The 23,344-nt window shown below is 41.1% G+C and overlaps 1 long non-coding RNA gene across 2 annotated transcripts in view; it reads left to right on the forward strand.

Annotated features, from left to right (window-relative positions):
- LOC135178299 (uncharacterized) overlaps nucleotides 1-23,344 on the forward strand; it is a 28,565-nt gene that overhangs the window by 2,446 nt on the left and 2,775 nt on the right. Inside the window, exons 1-4 of one of the 2 annotated variants that reach the window (XR_010303461.1) lie at nucleotides 4,562-4,625; nucleotides 11,147-11,205; nucleotides 14,135-14,266; nucleotides 23,211-23,324. This is a non-coding gene — a long non-coding RNA (uncharacterized LOC135178299). Of the gene's footprint in view, nucleotides 1-4,561; nucleotides 4,626-11,146; nucleotides 11,206-14,134; nucleotides 14,267-23,210; nucleotides 23,325-23,344 lie in introns of those variants that run through there. The other variant, XR_010303460.1, reaches the window with a different exon arrangement.

Below are 23,344 nucleotides of genomic sequence, written 5' to 3' on the forward strand. Positions count from 1 at the left end.
CTTAAGAAGTTGGTATTCTGGTACCTCTGTACCTTATTGTCCTTCTATCAGGTCCTCCAGTTGTTGCTTGTTACCATCGAATCAAAGAATCCACTGGGTTACATGGGATCTCTAGAGGACATCTAAGCCAACCCCCTTGCAGCAAGCAGGGACATCCCCAGTTTGCTTAGTGCCCTATCAAGCCTGATCTTTAATGTCTCCAAGGATGGGGTCTCCATCAGCTCTCTGTGCAACCTGTTCCACTACCCTCCTAGTGAAGAACTTCTGAATGACCAATCTAAATCTACTCTCCTCTACTTTCAAAACATTGCCCCTTGTTATTATTGGATTGTCTTTTGGTGCCTCTATTGGTGTGGGTGGCAAGATGTTTGCGGTGGGGAGGTTGTGGGGGAGGCTCTGTGAGAATAGACTAGTGGTTGCCCTATTCCCAAGACTGATGTTTCCAGCCAGCTCAGATGGACCCACTGCAGGGCACAGATGGACCCAGGAGAAGAATGGTAGTACCTCAAGTAAACATATTTAAGAAAGGGAAAAACACTCCACAAGAGAAAGAAATGAAGGAAAAAACCTTTGAGAAACAGCCCTGTGGACAGGAAAGGTGGGCAGGAGATGCTTCAGGTACTGGAGCAGAGATTCCCCTGAAACTCATGGAAAGGATCACATTGTAAAGCAAGCACCCACAGTACAGCTTTTAGTTGGGAAGCCTGCACAGCTGCTTTTGTTTATTTTCAGCTGAGCTCTGATGTGAAGAAACAAACAATCATTATCTGGCAGAACATGCAAGATTTGGAGTACTTGTCTGAATCTGGGAAACCCAGGTGGTTTTGAAGAGAGAGTGCAGTTGGGATTTTTTTCACGTGGCACATGAATATCTTAAACATCTCTTTTTGAGACAGAATCTTTGTTATTTTTTGTAGAGTGAAGAGGGAAAGCAAGATAAAGAGTTTTAAGGGTTTGGTTTGCACAAAGAGGTAAACAAACTATCAACAAACTGGCTTGTTTCCAAACAAGAGTTTGACATATATAATAGTCAAGGAAAGACTGAAGCTAACAAAATAAATATCTATAGGGTGGAGGTCATGAGGATGGGACTCAGCTCTTCTCAGTGGTCACCACTGAACAGACAGGAGACTATAGATACAAACTGCAACACAGGATGCTTCACTTGAGCTTGAGGAAAAGTTTCTTTCCTGGGAAAGCTGCCCAGTGAGGCTGCAGAGTCTCCTGCCTTGGAGACTTTCCAAACCCATCTGAACGTATTCCTGTGCTATCTGATCTAGGTGAACCTGCTTTGGCAAGGGGGTTGGACTAGATGATCTCCCAGCCCCTACCCTGCTGTAATTCTGTGAAACAGCTTTATCATTATGCATGAGCTGAAGGCAGAGAGAGGCAGGAAGACAAAAACAGAACCTACAACTTTTGCTATGGTTAACAGACCTTGATGGTGCTTGATCCACTGCAGGAATGGCACACAGAGTTAACAGAGTGCTTGTTACTAGTATGGTGGAAGACAGATTTTGCAAAGAAATAAACAAACAAAGAAATAAGACAATATGTGGATGAAGCAGTTTGAGGTAGAATGCATTTTGTCTGACCAGATTGGAAGCCACATCCAATCAGTTTCAACAGTTCTTCCAAGATTTTTTTTGTGTAGCACTCAAATGCCACAAGAGAATATAAACAAAACAAAAGCAAATAGAAGTATAAAGAATTTTGTAATCAAAGTGAAGTAAAAGTGGAAGACCAGCAGCATATGTTATGGTGCTGGAAGGATCATGTAGGAAATTGCTAGTGATACTGCACACTCCAAAACTGTTCTGGAAGGGTACATGCTCAGATCATGGTAAATCTTCTCAGAAAATGGCAGTAATTGCCTTAAAGAACTATCTTTAGTGCTAACCTGATACTAAAATGGAGTGAAGTACTTAAACTTTTCATTGCCTTTTGATAAAATCTTTAGCAGTAGCTATGAATTAGGTACATTTGCCCACGTAACCAGGTGTATATTTAAGATAATGTATATGCAGACCAAGCCAGAACTGGATTCCATCCAGAACTGGCTTAGTTACACTTTAAAAAATAGAATGGTACAATAATTTTGGTTGGAAAAAAACTGTTAAGATCATTGCCTGACCATTAAAGCATAGACAGGTAGAGTAAGAGTAGAGTTCAAAGGTATACGCAGCTTGAGCAGTCTTGAGTCTTCCCCTCCTAAGTTGGAGCTCAGGACAAATTTCATTAATGAATTCAAGAGAGTAAAAGCTAAGAAGATAATTTTCAAGGGGTCTGAAAAAGAAAGAGGGGCTTTTTTTTAAGGTCTAGGATCAATGCTGCCTTTCTCTTGATGCCAACTTTATTACTCTTTTTCACTTCATAACTTCTATTTATACTGAGCCCTTTGAGTCTCAGACTGTTTTTTCTGCATGTCTAGCTGCTTGTTATAAACTCTTGCTTTCTCAGTACTTTGACAGCACATCAACCAACAAATCTCACTTGTGACAAACTCTAATGATTGAAGCACAGATCTTGATTCCTCTCAGTACCTCGATACATTTCTGATTCAATACAGACTTTACTGTTATTAGCTCATCTTGCCTTTTACTGTCTCTTTTCATCCATCAAGCAGAAAATACATGTCACTCCTACAATCATCAGATTTGAAAAGCTGGGGGTGGGGCAGAAATAGCAGTATTAGCTTTACTTTCTCGACTGTGTTTTCAATATGCTGGCTTGGAAAGTCTTACTTTGTTTCAAATTGGTCAGCCTTCTGGAAGGCCTTCTGGAAGGATGCTATTTTTGCAGCTAGCAGCAACAGGAACAGTAGCAGCAACAACAGGAGGAATAATAACAACAGAAAGAATACTAATTATAGCAAAAATAAAACAATAATGGTTTTTGCCATCAGTAGCAATGTTGCTAATTCATGTTTTAGGCACCTGGCCTGGGTGAGCTTCAAAATCGGCATTCACACATTCTCTAGCTAGTGAAAACTCAACAGCCAGGTTTCGGAGTCAGCTAATACAACTTGCCAGGGGTTCACCCCATTGTCTCCACCTTGTAGTTGTTGTTACTCCTTTAATGGGGGTCTAGCTGCACAAAAAGCTGCATTTCAAAGCCAGATAACACACTGCTAGAGATGATTTGGAATAAGCTTTTTGATCCTTCAGGGTGAAAGATGCAACAGAAGTTGCTTTTGTGGATTTTGTTTGGAGTTTTTTGATTGGGTTTTGTTGTTGGTGGGTTTTATTTGTTTGTTTGTGGGGCTTTGGCATTTGTTGTTGGTTCAGGGGTTTTTTTTTTGAGATTTGTGATAACAGCACTGTGGGGTTGAGGTTGGTCTTTTCTCCCAGGCAGACACTGACAGAGCAAGAGGACAGAGATTCAAGCTGTAACAGGGCAGGTTTACACTGGACGCTAGTAGGACAAGGGAGGTTATTCTTCCCCTGTACTCAACACTGGTCAGGCCACACCTTGAGTGCTGTGTCCAGTTCTGGGCCCCTCAATTCAAGAGAGATGTTGAGGTGCTGGAATGTGTCCAGAGAAGGGTGTCATGGCTGGTGAAGGGCCTGGAACACAAACCCCATGAGGAGAGGCTGAGGGAGCTGGGATCATTTATCCTGGAGAAGAGGAGGCTCAGGGCTGACCTCATTGCTGTCTGCAACTACCTGAAGGGAGGTTGTAGCCAGGTGGGGGTTGGTCTCTTCTGCCAGGCAACCAGCAAGAGAACAAGGGGACACAGTCTCAAGTTGTGCTGGGGGAAGTCTAGGCTGGATGTTAGGAGGAAGTTGTTGCCAGAGAGAGTGATTGGCATTGGAATGGGCTGCCCACGGAGGTGGTGGAGTCACCGTCCCTGGAGGTGTTCAAGAAAAGACTGGATGAGGCACTTAGTGCCATGGTTTAGTTAATTAGAAAGTGTTGGGGGATAACTTGGACTTGATCTCAGAGGTCTTTTCCAACCTGGTTAATTGTGTGACTCTGTGGGGTTTGTAATGTAATACTTATTTTAGCATACATATTTCCCAAAGACACTTGAGTAACACAAAAACATAAATGTTATTCCAGCATCTCAGGTATATTGTGTGCATCATACAGCATTCCACTGAAGATTTACATACTGCCTTGTAAAGAAAGAATCTGGAAGAATTATAGTTAGGTAACCTGAAACTTCTATCTTAGATTGGAAAAATGTAGGCTGGAGCTATGCTGCATATTTAACTGATGCTGCAGTATAGTGCCTTTATTCCTCTTGTTTAATGATTTAAACCATGGAGCAACTATGTGACTTGTATCTTAAATGCCTTTTACTGGTTCACCAAACTCTTAAAACTGTTTATACATTTATAATACATATGCAGAAGATTAGAAGTTTATAGTTGAGGTTCATAAGCATTTTAATATTAAAGAAGGGAAACATTCTGTCTGTGGTGATGTGACAGTCTGCATCGTAATTTTCCCATTCTGCCTCAGTATTGATCCATCTGGAAACAAACCACTGCCTTTCCAGCAGTTCCCCTCTACTAGAACTCTCCAGAATCCAAATTGTCATTTATTTTGTTTCTAGGAATCTATTTATCAAGATCAGGCTGAAAATGCATATAAGAAAACATCCTCCCAGATATACTCTGGTTTGTATCTGTACCACTGAATGATCTCTAGAATGTCCTTCAGGGTTGGTCTTGCTTCAACATGTGAGTAGTTAACACCTGGTAGAAGATGATGGAAATATGGCTAATGTGAAGTTATTCAGAAATGACATCAATATCAAGCTGATGCTGGTGGAAATTCAGGCTTATGACATGAGAGCAGTGTTCCCCAAGAGAAAGTGAAGGAGAAATGCACAAAACAGCAGAAGCTTACTCAGAAGGAAGCATACTGAAAAGGATGGGTAAATGTCACTACTGTCACTGAGTCGCTGCAAGACCAAAAGCCTGCAGCAGAATCAATAGCTCATAGTTTCATAGAATGGTTTGGGTTGGAAAGGATCTTAAAGATCATCTAGTTCCAGCACCCCCTGCCATGGGCAAGGACATCTTCACCTGGACCAGGTTGCTCAAGGCCTTTTCCAGCCTTGAACACCACCGCAGGGGGGACACATCAGCAATCTCCCTGGGCAACATGTTCCAGTATCTCACCACCCTCACTGTAAAGAATTTCTCACCACCATCTAGTCCAAATCTCCCCTCATCCATTTGAAAGCCATTTTCCCTTACTCTACAACTACAAGTCCTCCTTAAACATCCCTTCCCAGCTATCTTGTAAGCCACTTCTGGTACTGAAAGTCTGCTCTGCGGTCTCTTTGGAGCCTTCTTTTCTCCAGGCTGAACAAATCCAACCCTCTCAGTCTGTCACAGAACATTAGAGGGTGGAACAGACCTCCAGAGACTATCAAGCTCACCCCCTGCCAAAGCAGGGTGCCCATAGGGAAGGTGCTCCAGCCCTCTGATCATCTTCATGGCCCTCCTTCCAGCAGTTCAATCAACACCCTCTAGACAGAAGCAGGCCAGGAAGAAGAATCTGTGATTAGCTCCTGAACACAGTACATATGATCATGGAGGGGCTCTGAAATCACCTGGCTGCTCTAGACCATTGCAGAAGGACTTTCAATGAGGATTTCTTTAAAAAAACAAAGCCAACAAGAAAAAGGTGCAGGCAGGTATAAAAATAAGACTCTGACCTGCAGTTATGGCTTGTATCATGAAGGTTATCTCAAACTGTAACAAAAAGTGGGACTCTGTTCTTTTTATCTGCTGTCCTGGATGTGTTTGTCCCTGAGGTGAAACAGGAAGGCATCCATGCCAAATTTTGAAGCAAAGCAAGCTTGTGCATAAACCATGAGCCAAACTATCAATGAGAGGACAACCTTTTGCCAGGTATTTTCAAATGGTGTTGGCAGGGTCAATACCTGCAGCATGTAAGTTACTGCTTTTATTTATTTGGAGTTATTAAACTGGGGTGGGGGGCTTTTAGATATAATGAACATCTTCTCCAATGCTCCATAGCAACCATTTTAGATGAAAAAAAAAAGGGAGAGTCTATTTGATTTGTGATATCAACACTGCCATCTTTATCTTATTTTCTTCCCAATATAAATATAACCCATAAAAAAAGTAGTTTTATTTTTATATATATATATATATCTACTGCTTCCATTCTAATGGGTTTATATAAGTCTTTGCCCTGAAAGCTCTCAAATCATCATAGAAAGCAGGTAGATGGATCAATTAAAGATAGTTACTCAAGAAGTAATTGCAGTAGAGATTGGAGATTGAAAATTATCTCATAGCATAAAAAATAAATCAGATTAACTTTTATACTGTGAGGTAATTTTCTTTCCTGTCACTGGGAGACGTTGGCACTCTTCTCACTCAGAGAAATACTAACATTTTCAGTACCATCTCTACATCCAGAAACACCTTTTGTTATCCAGAGCAAATCAGAGGTTTGTCTCTGTGTGTTTCTGTAGGGGAACTTGAGAGAACGACATCTCCTGCTTCTCCCAAACTCTTTGGAAAGCAGTGTGATCAGCATGTCCCATATTCAGACAGGAGGCTTAATGATCCTGGAGTTTGCACCTCTCCTAGATAAGAAAGAAGGATTGGATTGCTGCTGTTGTTTTTAGGGTTGTTTTCCATGGATGGCCTGCAGCTCATTTGTTAATGACCAGGCAAATATTCAGTGCATTTGTAAAGATTTTAAATTCTTTTGTTTCTCATGCATATTTATGCATTCTTGTGTATTTTGGAGCTCATTAAAGCAGTTCACAAAAGATTCTGTAACAAGCATCCCGCTTCCAACATTGGCTTGGAAATATTTCTGTTAGGGGAAAATTTAGGAAGATATTTTTACATCCATAAACATACAAACAATCATTTCTGCTCCCCACTGAACATTTAGACTAACACCCCCAGAATCTGCCTTGGAAAAGGGGACACTTCTGGAGTTTTACCCAAAGAGGTTTAGGTTCTACCACTTCATGGTACTGAAACTTCATATTGCAAAAAAAAAGGTATATAAAGTGTGGATTAACCCTTAGCTAAGAACCACACCTCTGGAACTCCAGTGGGATGCAGAATACAAGAGCAAACATGACAAAAGTTGAGGGCTGAGATAAAGACTTGGCAGAGCTAGATAATGGTTGGACTTGATGATCCCCACCTGGAGTACTGTGTACAGTTCTGGAGCTCCCAACCCAAGAAGGACATCGAACTCTTGGAACAAATCCAGAGGAGGCCATGAAGATGTTCAGAGGGCTGCAACAACTCTGCTATGAGGACAGGCTGTGAGACTTGGGGGCTCTTCAGCCTGGAGAAGCGAAGGCTTTGAGGAGACCTTGTAATAGCCTTCCAGTATCTGAAGAAGGCCTACAGGAGGGCTAGGGAGGGATTATTTACAAGGTCTTGTAATGACAGGACAAGGGGTGATGGCTTTAAACTGTCAGAAGGGAGATGTAAAGTAGATGTTAAGAAGTTCTTTACAGTGAGGGTGGTGAAACACTGGCACAGGTTGTCCAGGGAGGCTGTGGATGCTCCCTCCCTGGAGGTGTTCAAGACTAGGTTAGATGAGGCCTTGAGCAACCTGTTCTAGTGGGAGGTGTCCCTGCTTATGGCAGGGCTTTGGAACTTTAAGGTCCCTTCCAACCTAAACCATTCTATGATTTACTCTGTGATTTTTATCTTAAAGTTCTTCTAACCACAGCAATTCCATGATTCCATGATTCTACATTTATTAAGTGAAGGAAAGAAAAAAAATAAGTCAAAAGGCAATCACTCACCATCTCTCACAAGCAGACTGATACCCAGCCAGTGTCTGAAGAAGGGCCACCTTCAAAGTCGAACCCCTTCACCTCCTCCTCCTCCTCTACCCATTTTTACTGCTGGACGTAACATTGTATTGCTTTCTGAAACATGCATAGAGTTAAAGAATAGTTAAATTTGATAATCTTAAAGACCTTTTCCAACCAAAATTACTCTATTATTCTATAATTTTCCTTAGTGGTACAGTCAGCATCCATGGAGGTGTTCAAAGTGTTGGATGTTAGGAGGAAGTTCTTGACAGAGAGAGTGATTTCCCATTGGAATGGGCTGCCCAGGGAGGTGATGGAGTCACTGTCCCTGGAGGTGTTCAAGCAAAGACTGGATGAGGCACTTAGTGCCATGGTCTAGTTGATTGGATAGGGCTGGGTGCTAGGTTGGACTGGATGATCTTGGAGGTCTCTTCCAATCTGGTTGATTCTATGATTCTAGGTATCAGAAATTAATAATAGGTATGAATTATGACTATTAATTCCTGTATGAATTTTTATTATTAATATTGTAAAATTGGGGAAATTCCCTGAGATTCTTTGGATTTTTGATCAACAGGAAGCAGTTGCACAGAATTAAACAGTTTAAACAATCAGAGCTTGGAAAATAGGAACACAGGAACAGGAAGAATTCCAACTCTGCCTATGCAGTCTTGGCATTCACTCCAGCATGTGTACTCATGACTCTTGTGGTCCATGAGTAATTCTCCTGTATCAAAGACACTTTCAAACTCACAATGATGATCCCAGGGTAAAATACAAGTATTTCAGGCAGAGGGAAGAAGATGCTGCTAAGCCACTAGTGTTAGCTGCAACACATGGCTGCCTTTCATGAGCTGCAAACAAGGAGGGGCAGGAAGGCTCCGTGCAGACAAAGACTGGTGTAGAAAGGCTAATACAGAAAGGCTAAATACAGAAAGGCTGCTGTAGAAAGGGCAGTTTCTAAAGTCATCCTCCTTTATATACTTCATTTTGAAAATCAAACTGGCCAATAGGTACTAGCACCATTGTTGTGGCCAGTGAATTCCAAGCTTGGTGCCTCCTCAGACCACGCATGCACAGTGAGGGCAGCACAAGATACCTGACACATGGTGCTAAGCCCTCTAGCCCTCAAGGCTTTGCTGGGGTAAAACTCTTACTGTTTGCTCATCTGACTCACTCCTGGACCCACAACAGGAGGAGAACAGCAAGGGTTAAACTGGCCTGACAGAATTTATGCCCTACCAGGACAATGTGGCACTTGGAAACATGGTTTAGTGGACGTGGTGGTGTTGGGCTGACAGTTGGACTTCATGATCTTAGAGATCTTTTCCAACCTATTATTCTATAATATCTATCATTTTGGCATTAAAGAAAAATAAAAACAAAAAAGAGGAAAAAATTCAAGAAAAATAGAAACAAAAAAAAGAGGAAAAAACAGAGGAAGGTTTTTTGAAAAGCTGTAAAGAAAAAGAAGAGAAATTATATAAAAGAATTGTTGAGAGGGCTTAAGATACTTACCAGAATTCACTCCAAAAGAAACAAGCCAGTTAAAAGCAGAGGATGTAAACTGAGGAATGAAATGAGGCATTAAATACACACAGTGGATAATGTCTCAAGCACTGAGCAGTCCTGCTGAAGACCACACAACTAACTGAAAAAAAAACCAAAGTGTTATGCAGCACGATCACAAGGTAGTGATAAATTACACATTAAAGACAGCACTGAAAAATTTAGTGTGTTTCAAAGATCAGCTTTCAGCACTATTCTCTACAAAACTCCTGCTAAATTATAGAAGCATTTGCAGCACAAGTTGTGCAATTCCCAGTAGCTGAAGGAAGGCATGCACACTGAACTTACAATTTCCTCACTGAACATTTAGGCATCAAAGAAGCCCTGCTAAACATGGGTGCCTAGCGTGGTGGCTCAGATACCCCACACTAAGACAACGATGCAGGTGAATCTCAAGTCCTTTTTTCAAAGCATTGTATCACAGAGTTCTTTTGGTTAGAAAGGACCTTAAAGAGCATCAGATCCAACCATTATCTAATCCTGCCCAGTCTGGTGCCAAACCAAGTCCCCAGGCACCAAGTCTAGTTACGAAATCATAAACTCTTAAGTGTAACCATTTCAAGAGTATTTGAATAAATGATATACAATTCCTGAGTAGATTTATGAATTAGTAGCTTTCTCTTAAAAAAAAACCCTGAAGTGCAACCTTACTGATTTTCAAAGATATTAACTAAAACCATCTTTCAAAAATGATGAATTAGAATTCTATTACCTTCTTCAGTGATAAATTGCAATGGTGTCTCAGCCACCTGGTGATCAAAACATTGTCTTCTCTTCTTTCTCAATGAATATCTGATTTAAACCAAACCTTTCAGTGATTGTTTTTAATAACTAGAATACTGTATTTCTCATGCTAGTGCTAATCTCATTCATTTCTACCTAGAAAATATTCTTACAGTCCTCTATGTTGCAAGAATGCCACACAGTTTTGCATCATTAACAGATTTCATCATGACATTCCTACTTTTAAATACTAATGTGACACTATTAGAGAGATTCACATTGATTTTAACACATTTTGGCTCATACTCTAAAGAAACAAAAATGATACAGTGAAGGTGACAGTACCTTTTACTACTCATTACTACTACATTTGCTACTCTTTTCACACTAGCACTGTTCATTTGTCATCACATTTGGCATCTCTTGCGCAATGAAGACATACAAAATCTTCTAAGACAATCATAATTCAGTAAAGTAGATGTAGTAAAGCTATGTTTAGTTAAGTGATGCTTTGCTGTTAACAGTTTAAATGTCCTCTAAAAAAACAGAATCACAGAATCATCTCACTTGGAAAAGATCTTCAAGTTCAAGAAAAGCCTGGATGAGGCACTTAGTGCCATGGTCTAGTTGATTGGACAGGGATGGGTGATACGTTGGACTGGATGATCTCTGAGCTGTCTCCCAACCTGGTTGATTCTATGATTCTAACTCTACCAAGTCTGAGGCTAAACCATGTCCCTCAGCAGGTCATCTCTGTGGCTTTTAAACACCTCCAGGGATAAGGGTTTCAACCATCTCACTTGGGAGCCTGTTCCAGTGTTTGAGAATCCGTTCAGTCATGAATTTTCTTCCAATATCCTAACCTAAATCTCCCCTTGTGCTAGTTTGAGCCTAGCTAGAATGTTTTGGTGAGAAGGACTAGATTACAGGCTGTGAAAGGAAAACAATGGTGATGTCTACTTTACTCATAGGCTTGCTGAGATGTATAAGAATAAGAATCAAAACATAGATAAGGCACAACTTCTCCTGCTGGGGAGGTCTGATATGCATCTCTCATCTCTCATTTCTCAGACTAATCCACTTTGCTTCCTAACCGCCTGGCCGAACCTCCATTCTTCCTTGGGACTGAGGTAAGGTTGAGAGGGGTAGGGGGAAGGTGAAAGGGAGGTTGGGAGCCCCTCCTGGGGACTCAGGTTTCTGGGAGGGCTGTTGTGTTTCTGTATTACTTTTTACCTTGTATATCTCTGTCTATAACTGTATATACTGTAAATATCTGCTTGGATATTGTGCTAGCTGTGAATATAAGCTTCATTCAAGTTGCAGAGCTGGCTGAGTCTAGTCTGGGTGATTTCCAAAGTGTGGCAGGGCAGGGAACACCCAAACCATCACACTCCTGGTGCAACTTGAAGCCATCTCCTCTCATCCTATCACTTTGCTTTCTGGACCATCATGTAACACTGGTAAACTCATTTTGAAGGTTCAAGCTACATTTTGCATCGCTGTAAAAATGGAGTGAGAGTGATTAAATGTTCCGTATTCATCTTCAAATACTCTGAGGCTAATGAATTAAACATAACATGAAGGAAAAAAAAAGGTTTCATGCAAATAGCTAGGTTTTCTTACATTCCTGATAAACTCAAAAGGAGCAAAAAAATATTTACTTCTAATTAATATTCAATTACTATTTAGGCAGAAAGATGAATTAGTCCCAGAGGAGCAGCCTAATTTACTCTCACTATTACAACACTTTCAAAAAACCAACCCAAGTGGAGCAGCCTTTGTTGTTAGCTTGGACAACCTCTCCCTCCAAACTATTTAAATACAATTAATGTGCACAAAGTGAAAGATATCCACAATAAAAGACCCTAAAGATTACACCACTACTCTGCTGTTTAGAACTGGGGATTACCTTTGAAACAATGTGATTGAACAGATCCTTTAGAACCTCTGTAATTAAAGCACTCTCACCAAATATACTCCATTTCCAATGATATATTCATGACAGCAAAGGGACCTGGTAAAGATGCTGCACAGTTCACCTTTCAGGCTGTCTTTTTTGCATACCTTGTTATCACATAGTTTTTCTTCTTGCTGTTCAACTCAGTTGGAGACACAGTCCAAAAACTGCTGCAGAACTGACAGACTGAATTTTTCATGATGACAACAGATACAATAAAAACACCAAAATCAGAAATACAGCAAATGTTTCAGAGGTCTGACATCCAGTGACAGTGGGATTGTCAGTGTCTGACTGAAAGAAAGGCAGCTCAGATCTCAGATAGGTTTCATACTCCAAATATCCCACGCTGAGCATCAGTTCTCTCTGTGCAAGCACTTTTTCCTTGGATCAAGACTACTCCTCTTCCCTGCTCACTGTTTCAAATTTTGCCTGTTGTTTCCTATCCTGCCTCCATGCACCACTGTGAAGAGCCTTGATCTATCTTCTGGATACCTGCCTGTATGTTCTGAGGGGCTGCTGTTAGGTGCCTCTGAAGTCATCTCTTCTCCAGGCCCAGTGCTTTCACCCTCTCTTCACAAGGCAAGTGCTCCAGTCCTCATCAGTCTGAAGACCTTTTGCTGAATTTGTTCCAGATTATAAGCATCTTTCCTTGCTCAAAGGACCCAAAAATAGATGCAGGACTCTAGATGGAGTTTAAAAAGTGCTCAATACAGGGGGACAATCATCTCCCTGGATGACTGGAACTCCAGTGTGTGTTTCTTGGCCAGAACACAAGGCTGGCTTGTGCCCAGATTGCTATCTACCAGCACATCTAGATTCTTCTCAGCATAGATGCTCCCTGGTCAGTCAGGTCCCAGCCTCTCTCTTAATCCAGGGATGTTTCAGTGCTCTGACTGCATTCAGAGCTTTAGTTCCTCCAGTTGGTTTCCCAGGCCTCATATTTTTTGTGCATACACCTGGAGTGAACGTCCTTTCACCCTCTTTTATCATTCATATGTTTTTATTCTCACCAGTGTGTTTCTTTGGCTGTCCACTCCTGCCTACCATTTTCCCACTTAACTGAAGGTTGCAATATCTCTCTCTTGATGTCACTGGTTTAGAGCTGTCCTCAACAGGTTGGCCACCCTGCTGCTGGCAGAGATGCTTTTATTCCACTTTATTGGTTGGATTCCATCACTCATCAGCAACCTTCTGAACAGCAGAGGGTAATAATCCAAAGGCTAGACAAGCCTTGGCAATGTCCCTACAGCTTCTTGAATCTGTCTGGCAAGCAGCAAGTTTCCCTAGATAGCAAGTCCATCACCTCAAGAAGGGAATGTCTCTGTCATCACTTGCCACCTCTTCTTGGTGCTGACACAGCTCAAGACCAGCTGTGGTGTCTCTTCAGACAGAATTTTATCTCCATTCATTGCTACCTGGGCACTGAACCTGTTCTGCAGGAGCAGCTCTCCAAGGGACAAATCACAAGATTCCAGCCTTATGTTGTAAGAAGTCACAAGATTCCAGCTTTCTCCATCCCGAGACTCCCCGCTTGCCATTACATCAAGGACTGGTTTACCTCTGTATTCTTTCTGGGCTTCAGCCTCTAGTGTCTCTGAGCATCCTGTCACAGAATCATAGAATCACAGAATCAACCAGGTTGGAAGAGATCTCCGAGATCATCCAGTCCAACTATGTACAGGTGTTTTGTCATTTTCTCTGATGCTGCACAGTCTGCTGACCTTCCACAGCAGCTGCTACGCATCTGCCATAGTGCACACCTCTTGCAGTCAAGAAGCTCAATTCCTTTGACTCCACTGCCAAGAGGTGCCAGGTGCCCTCTGCAGCCTCAGGCCTACAAAGTTGCCTTCTTCTGCAGGTGTGTCTAAAGCAAGGCTTCTACTGTACTAGGAATAGCTGCCTCTGTGGCACATCACCACAGTGGTTGAGCACTTGCACACTACCTTCATCAGGTCTTCCAACGCTCTCCCATACACCTGTCTTCCAGACCTGTACTTATATGACATCATTTCTACCACCAGCTTAATAGATGCTTGATACTCCTTTATCAGATGTCAATTGAAGGCAAAATGTCAAAACATCTGTTTGTTTTTTTTCAGGAGTAGCTGAAGGAGATCACTCAAAACTGCCAGAAATTTTGGGAAGCAAAAGCCTCTGCTAGCTCCCCTTGTGCAGCAGCAGCAGCAGGAATGCTTTCTAAGCCTCCTGGAAGAGTAATTTCCATTGCCATTGTAGGTATTACCTTGCTCTCTGATGCTCTGGGTTTTTTTTAGGTTTGCCTAGGTATATGATCTATATACAAATTCTCTGATCTTTGTTTCTCTCTAATTGAAAGGAAGCCTACTGGGTAACAAAAACATCCACTATAAAATTTAGAGTCCAATCCATTTGTGGTTAACAGAAGCCCAGCAGGAATTTATCTTACTGTGTATCCTTCTGATGCGGTGTTCACTTCTAAGTGATATTTCATTGAAGAGGCAATGCCTTTTATTGAAACTGAATTAAGAAGCAATAAAAGTATATATTCAAAAACACAATGATGACAATTCTGTAGGAAACTAACAGTTAAAAGACATTGAAAAATGAACCTTGATTTTTTTTTGGGGGTTATACAGTGGTATTACTGAAAAGAGAAATGAAGTGACAAAGGTTCTCAGCAAAGCACAACTATAGTAGCTTGAAGATTTTCACCAAAGAACCCTTAAATCTTGCCATTGTCATCTTTGTTTTAATGGTTTACTGTCGTAGCAAAACTGTGAAACAGACTGAAGGGTTGTGGGGGAAGTGGTTTAGTGGTCATGGAAGTGTTGGGTTGACAGCTGGACTTGATGATGAAAGAATCATAGAATGGTTTAGGTTGGAAGGGACCTTCAAGATCATCTAGTTCCAACCTCTCTGCCATGGGACACCTTCCAATGGCCCAGGTTGCTCAAGGCCTCATCCAACCTGGCATTGAACACTACTAGGGAGGGAGTATCCACAACCTCCCTGGGCAACCTTTGTCAGTGTCTCATCACCCTCACTCTGAAGGATTTCTTCCCAATATCCAGTCTAAATTTCCCCTCTTGCAGCTTAAATCTGTGCCCTCTCATTCTGTCACTACAATTCCTTATAAAAGGTCCCTCCACAGCTTTCTTTTATGACCCTTTTAGGTACTGGAAGGTCACTTGCAGGCCTTAGAAATCTTTTTCAGTCTTAATGATTCTATGAAGAAGGAAAGAGGCCTCATAAATTCAGGCTAAATTGCAAATTTCTGTCTAAGTCCAAAGAGCAAATTCTATGAAATAAGCACATGTTTTTTATGGACCATCCATGACATGAAATCAGAAGCCACAGTTCAGTTTATGAAACACACATCGATAAATACAATTTAAGGTAAGCAAAACTGCATCAACAACCAGGCAAAAATAAGAGTCTCAGTGGGGAAAAAAAAGTGATACTCAAAGAATCATTAAGGTTGGGAAAGACCTCTAATGTTATCAACTCCAGCTATCCACCCAACACCACCATGGCCATTAAACCATGTCCTGAAGTGCCATGTCTACATGTTTTTTTTGTACTCATGGTATCTTTTAGAGCTAAAACTGAAACAAAATAAACATGTCTTCAAAGACAATGAGGATTTTTCATGGGTGACTGACTACAAGGTAACGGCTCAGCCTTTCATTCAGCTACTCCATACACTCAGAGATCATTCTAGGCCTAATGAGATGGAATACAGACTAAAAATGATTTCTCTGCATCTCAAAATACACACAAAGGCAAAGGTCTATAGATTAAATCATCTAAATGTAGTGTTTATCTAAATTAATTCACTAACTTTCCCCATGCTTGTTGAAATGCAAGACTAAAGCCATTAGTAAAGAAGAGGGCAAACTGCAATACTCTTGGGTTGTAAATCTGGATTCTCCATAGTTGGACAACATTAGGTATCTCATGTAGTTATGTTTAACAGGTTTTTATCTCACTGCATGGGAAAAATCTCTGTTAAAGAAAATATGAGAACACTTCATCCCTGTATCATAGAATCATAGAAACAACCAGGTTGGAAAAGACCTCCAAGATCATCCAGTCCAACCTAGCACCCAGCCCTAGCCAGTCAACCAGACCATGGCACTAAGTGCCTCAGCCAGGCTTTTCTTGAACACCTCCAGGGATGGTGCCTCCACCACCTCCCTGGGCAGCCCATTCCAATGCAAATCACTCTCTCTGCCAACAGCTTCCTCCTAACATCCAGCCTAGACCTCCCACAGCACAACTTGAGACTGTGTCCCCTTGTTCTGTTGCTGGTTGCCTGGCAGAAGAGACCAATCCCCACCTGGCTACAACCTCTCTTCGGGTAGCTGTAGACAGCAATGAGGTCAGCCCTGAGCCTCCTCTTCTCCAGGCTAAACACCCCCAGCTCCCTCAGCCTCTCCTCATAGGGTTTGTGTTCCAAGTCTCTCACCAGCTTTGTTGCCCTTCTCTGGACACCTTCCAGCACCTCAACATCTCTCTTGAATTGAGGAGCCCAGAACTGGACACAAGTTTTTTTTTGTAGAACTAGAAATCAGGTACTAAAACTAGAAGAAATGTATCAAAAATGAATTGTCATCACTGTGAACCTTGCTGTGCTTTTATCTGTGTGTCAGAACAAAGTACTAAAGAAGCACCAAGGGAAAATGAAAGAGCACAAAAAAAAAGCATAGACATAAGGTTTGTGTTATTGATTCATAGTTACTCAGGAAAATTATCTTTCTAAATTTCCATATTGGTAACAATTGGGAAATTCTCTTTGAACTGCTGGATATAGAAGTATGTAGTATATGGAATTACATTTCCCAGCCACAAGAATTTACATTCTTTGCTGGAATTTGTTGACTCAGGCATGATTTACCACTCTATTTAATATTTATAGATTAGTACATATAAAATCTATTCTGTATTGCTACTCAGGTATTTCCATTATTGATATCTGATGGAAACTGGGGTATAGTCATTTATCAGCTGCATGATTTACTCTAAAACTTAAAATGACAGTGTGTTCTCTAAATAATAGCATGTGTCAGAAGTGACCACTGGCTCGGTTTCTAAATCACTAAGTACTACAATGGCCACAAACTTCTTAAACCTGGGACTTTAAAACTGCTTAATGAATTGAGAGTGTAGGAAGATAAGGGTTCAGAAGGCACTTTCCATGGATGACTTAAAAAAACCACACTATGTGTCACCCTCATACTTACAATCATCTACTGATGTTCAAAGTAGGCTCAAACAGACTCCTATCACAATCACTTTGATTGGGTAAGGGCCAAAGTACTGCTAGGTAGAAGCCATCTCCTGTTATATATTGAAATGTGATGTTCAGCTGATGATATTTTCTCATTGTTTCCACTCTTGGTTATTCTCATATGGCAGGTAGTATCTAGGGACACAGACTATATACATCAGACTGTATGTCCTAAAATCTAGGTATTAGAAACAAATAGATTTATACTCTGGACTCTTGGAATCAGTCACACCTTGTTGTCACACTTTTATGAGTAGGGTTACCCAAACAGTGTTAATAGTTGCAGAGTATCTGGCCTTGAAAAGCTGACCTGTTGTTAAGTATATAAGATATTGATAAACACAGAAAATATATCATATCATATATAATGTCTGTAAATCCCTAACATTCTCATATGGAGCCGTACTGTTAGTATGAGCATTGAGCTCTACACTTACATGAAAGGAGGCTGTGCTAAGGTGGGTGTTGGTTTCTTCCCCTGAGTAACTAGGGATAGGATGAGAGGAAATAACCTCAAGTTGAACCAAGGGAGGAGGTTTGGGTTGTATGTTAGGCTGCCCAGGGAAGTGGTGGAGTCACCGTCCCTGGAAGTGTTAGAAAACCCAATAGCGTAGGCATGGCACCTGGGGACATGGTTTAATTGGCATGGTGGTCTTAGGTCCATGACTGGACTCAGTGATCATAGAGATCTTCTCCAGAGTGATTTGCCATTGGAATGGGCTGCCCAGGCAGGTGGTGGAGTCGCCGTCCCTGGAAGTGTTCAAGAAAAGCCTGGCTGAGGCACTTAGTGCCATGGTCTAGTTAATTGGACAGGGCTGGGTGTTTGGTTGGCCTGGATGATCTTGAAGGTCTCTTCCAACCGGGTGGATTCTATGAGTCTATTTTCCAATAAGCTTCAAGAATTTAGGTTTATGTGAAATCACCTTTTTCCCCTCTCACAGATATTGGCACATAACACCTTTGCTCAGCATATTTGGCAGTCGTCCTCCTGCTGAGAAGTTGTTTGATATCTGGCAGTACTTAATGCACAGATACCAGTGACTTACCTGGCACATCACAGGGTGATTTTCTTGCCTTAGATGCTGTAGCAGAGTACTCACCCTATTAATAAACACAAATAGCTGGATAAACATACATTTAAAAAGGGACAGCAGTCATTCATTGTACATACCAAAGTATAAGATGCTTTCCTGTTTTCTGTAAGTGCAAAAGAGGAAAGATATAATAAGTAAGTGTCACACAGTGAATGTATAAAGAAAAAAATGACTCCATAAAATGTTTTACTTACAGTGCATAATGTAGTGATACTGCATGTACATATTAATCTGAAAAATAATGTGAATTATTAACAGTTTCTGCATCATAGCCATGGACTTACCTTCTTTTTCAAAAATATGGAATTGCAACACAGCATTATGCTGAAAAAGTCTTAGTAACTTAAGATATAGATATTTTAAAATGCCCAGAAAGAGCTACTTCTTCTATCTGTTCTGATACCTGGATATAAATCAAAATAGGAATTTTCCTCTTAATTCCACCCTCAAAGTTATAACTCCCAGTTGAGTTCAAACGTATCTGCCACAAAAACATCAAAAGGGACTTTTTTCATTCTCACTCTCCAAAGATAAAGGAAGCTTTGGAAGATACCTCTAAGGAAAAGAATGTTTTCCCTGCTGTTAGGTATTGTTTAACCTTATTAAATAAATCTTCTGATGCTGACCTTTACTCATGCTAGAGTAAATTTAGTGACACTCCAATTAAGTTGATCGAACTTAGACTGAAAAAAAAAGTAGTGTCTAAATGTGAGAGACTATGATTACATATCCTAAATCATAGAATCACAGAATCAACCAGGTTGGAAGAGACCTCCAAGATCATCCAGTCCAACCTAGCACCCAGCCCTAGCCACTCAACTAGACCATGGCACTAAGTGCCTCATGCAGGCTTTTCTTGAACACCTCCAGGGACGGTGACTCCACCACCTCCCTGGGAAGTCTTTGTCTCCAATCTGTTGAAGGATTTGAATGAAATTTGGTTTAAACCAGCTATATCTCCATCAGCTTTAGTGCAGTTGTCTGGAGAGAAGTCAACCTACTTGAATTTAGAGTAGAATTAGACATCAAGATTATGGATATGTGCTTTGTAGGATGAAATTTTGAGTGGGGAGAGATTAAGGTCCCATGTGGTTAAGCATTTATTTCTTTAAAAGACATAGGAAGGTAAAGTGCCAGTGCACCCCACACGTGCAAAAGTATCTAACCAAAGGTGAGCTTTTCAGCCCTGACCTTGCAGCAAGGTCACTTTTCATTTGACCAAAATATAGCTGCACAGGACTGAAGCCATCTTTTTCATCTTTAACACACATGACCTTTCCACAAGATTGTACAGAGACATCACTATACTGACAAAGATGAATTTACTCCAGAGTTTTTATGACTGCTCAGGGCACAAAGGTGACAGGTAGGTCTTACAATCTGAAGTGACATATTTTTTATATATATATATTTAAACTCCTCTAATTATTAAGAAGCAGAATTTTGGGTGGGTTTAGGGTTTTTTGGTTGGTTTTGGTTGGGGTTTTGTTGTTGTTGTTTGGTTTGATTTGGGTTTTATTTGTTTTATTTTGAGGGCTTTTTTGTGGGTTTTTTGTTTTGGTTGTTGGATTTTTTGTTGGGTTGGCTTTAGTGTGAGTGTAGAAGAAACGTGTTAGATGAGTAATGTTATCACTTTTCATGCAGCAGATTGCTAAGAAGGAGTTTTCAGCAAGGGGCAGCAAATACATTGTATGTTGCTCCTTCTTTGCAGTAAGATGAATGAACCTCAGGAATAAGGTTCTTGAAATGTAACACAGGACTTTGTCATTTTACCCATCAGAGGAGAATTAATTCCCCAGAGGACTTAGCCAGGCTTCTTACCAAAAATATCCAGATAATTTATGCTTCAATCATGGCCAAATCCTTTCAATTACATGAGGACTAACTGGAACCTCAGCAGCCCCTCCAGTGGATGATAGGTTGTTGTTGAAATTGATTTCTTTTATGAGGTTCATAAGGTAATCTTCCAATTACTGTGCAACTTCAGATTTTCTTCTTTTCTCAAAGGTCTGATGAAAGGTTAATAACATCAACAATATAGTCTTGCTTAAAGTAGTACTACTTAAATTAATAGCTTACACTAAAATTGATTTGGGTCTTAAATTAGCAATTGGCAAGGCCAGATTCTGTCAGCTTTACTTTTCTGCATATTTTCTTCTCTGGGCAGTGATTCCAATGATTTTTCAGAAGCAGCTCAAGAAACAAAAGTCCTTTTCACTGTAAATAATCTGGGCAGGATCTGATCTCTAAAACTCTGAATGGCTGCATTTATAAATGATTTGAACCTCTCAAGATGTACCTATTACAAAAATAAGGAAAAAAATAGTATGTTCTGTCCTACTACCCTGATAAAATAGTCTGAAGAGATCAGTTCAGATGCAGTTTTTCAGTGAAGTTTTTTTCTGCTTTTCTGTCTGGTTATCCTTTCCTTCATTTAGACATTTTGGATCAAGACTTTACTGTTGTTCTCATTATCATAGAATCAACCAGGTTGGAAGAGACCTCCAAGATCATCCAGTCCAACCTAGCACACAGCCCTATCCAGTCAACTAGACCATGGCACTAAGTGCCTCAGACAGTCTTTTCTTGAACACCTCCAGGGATGGTGACTCCACCACCTCCCTGGGCAGCCCATTCCAATGCCAATCACTCTCTACGGCAAGAACCTACTCCTAGCATCCAGCCTAGACTTCCCCTGGCACAACTTGAGACTGTGTCCCCTTGTTCTGTTGTTGCTTCTCTGGGAGAAGAGACCAACCCCCACCTGGCTACAGCCTCCTTTCAGGTAGTTGTAGATAGCAACGAGGTCACCCCTGAGCCTCCTCTTCTCCAAGCTAAACACCTCCAGCTCCCTCAGCCTCTTCTCATAGGGTTTGTGCTCCAGGCCCCTCACCATGGTCTAGTTGATTGGTTAGGGCTGGGGGATAGGTTGGACTAGATGATCTTGGAGGTCTCTTCCAACCTGGTTGATTCTATGTGGATTCTATGTGGTTGCAAAATAAGTGACACATTCCAGCACCTCAACATCTCTCTTGAATTGAGGGGCCCAGAACTGGACACAGGACTCAAGGTGTGGCCTGACCGGTGTTGAGTACAGGGGAAGAATAACCTCCCTTGTCCTACTGGCCACACAGTAGAGAACTCTCTTGTCATCATCTCTAGTAATTTATCTGGTAAATGATCTGGTGCTATCAGTTGGGCTGCTGCCAGTCCTTCAACTAATATACTTTAAATTTAGTTTGGATTTTTCTGCACTGTCCCTGTGGTCACTACAGATGCACTTCTTGCACTGTAAAATAAATGTATACACACAGATATGCTCATATAAAACTCCACAAAAAGCTCCTGGTTTATACCTTCACAGGTAGAGAGAATGTAATTTTTTTTAACTGCAATATGCTTTCTGAAAAGCAGAATCCTCATCAATACTAACTGGAACCAGGCTGGTAATCAAATCTAGTTAGAGCTTTATTAAAAATTGCCAACCCTTAACACTTGTGGTGGAGTTTTTTACATCAGCCTAGGGTGTGTGTTTTGGGAAAGCTTCACTGAAAATTGTTCAACTCTCTTTGATGTGTGAGTTGAGGAAAAATACATCAGTTGGCCAAACGTAATAAAGCTGGCAAGCTTTTCTCTGTATAGCTGCAGTGCCTCTAAGACTTGAAGTAGAAAGCTGACATTTGGCATGAGACCTTCTATATTATGTATTTTCCTCCTTTAATCTTCGTGAACTTGACCAAACTGTGGCTAAACTATAAGAACACAAAAATGTGAAGACTACATAGTCATAAGCTACTTTACTGACCTCATTGCTGTCTACAACTACCTGAAGGGACATTGTAGCCAGGTGGGGGTTGGTCTCTTCTCCCAGACAACCAGCAACAGAACAAGGGGACACAGTCTCAAGTTGTGCCAGGGGAAGTATGGGCTGGATGTTAGGAGGAAGTTCTTCACAGAGAGAGTGATTGGCATTGGAATGGACTGCCCAGGGAGGTGGTGGAGGCACTGTCCCTGGAGGTGTTCAAGAAAAGCCTGGATGAGGCACTTGGTGCCATGATCTAGTTGACTGGCTAGGGCTGGGTGCTAGGTTGGACTGGCTGATCTTGGAGGTCTCTTCCAACCTGGTTGATTCTGTGATTCTTTGATTCTACTGGTTTTACCTCCTGGTGTGCAACAAAACCATTTAGCATGTCCAAGCTTCTCACAGACCATGGCACTGACTAAAATATCATTTACTAAACTGTGCCTCCATTTTCTTCAAAATCACCTGAGTAGTCTTCAGCCCTAAGCTGAAAGTTCTAAGCATCTGATCTGTGTTTCAGGGGTATTTAAATGTTCTGGGTTGATAAAGAGCAAAACAAGAGAGTTTATGGCACCTAATTGGAAGACAACATCTTAATGATGCAAAGGAAACATAGGCAAGTACAAGACAAAAATGTAGATGTAGAGAAAGTGAGAATGAGAAACAAGATCTATTAAAGCAAAAATACAGGATTAGGAAAAAAGGAGGGACATGCTGGGCAAGAAAACTGGAAAACAAGCTGTTGATAGAAACAACACAAACTGGGAAAAGCAGAAAGACAGACCAGGCATAGACTAGCATAGGAGAAAGCCTAGATGAGGGGCAAGAAGCTCAGAATACAGGAATTCACTTATAATAGCATCTGAACTAGGAGATAAAAAGTGATCTTCTGTTACTTTATAGAGGCCATAGGGATCTGGACACTTGCTTTTAAAGTCATACAATGCTATTTATTATTCTGTTGACCCTTTAATGATTTGGGTTTTTTTTCCTCACTCTTTTACAAGCAGAGGTGGCCCTTTATCAGTGCACAGAATCACAGAACAGTAGAAGTTGGAATGGACATCTGCAGATCATCTAGTTCAACATCCCTGCCACTGTAAGTTACACAGGATGGTATCCAGGTGGGTTTTGAATAACTCCA

This window comes from Pogoniulus pusillus, chromosome 9, assembly GCF_015220805.1.
Source record: "Pogoniulus pusillus isolate bPogPus1 chromosome 9, bPogPus1.pri, whole genome shotgun sequence".
In the NCBI taxonomy this organism is placed as follows: domain Eukaryota; kingdom Metazoa; phylum Chordata; class Aves; order Piciformes; family Lybiidae; genus Pogoniulus; species Pogoniulus pusillus.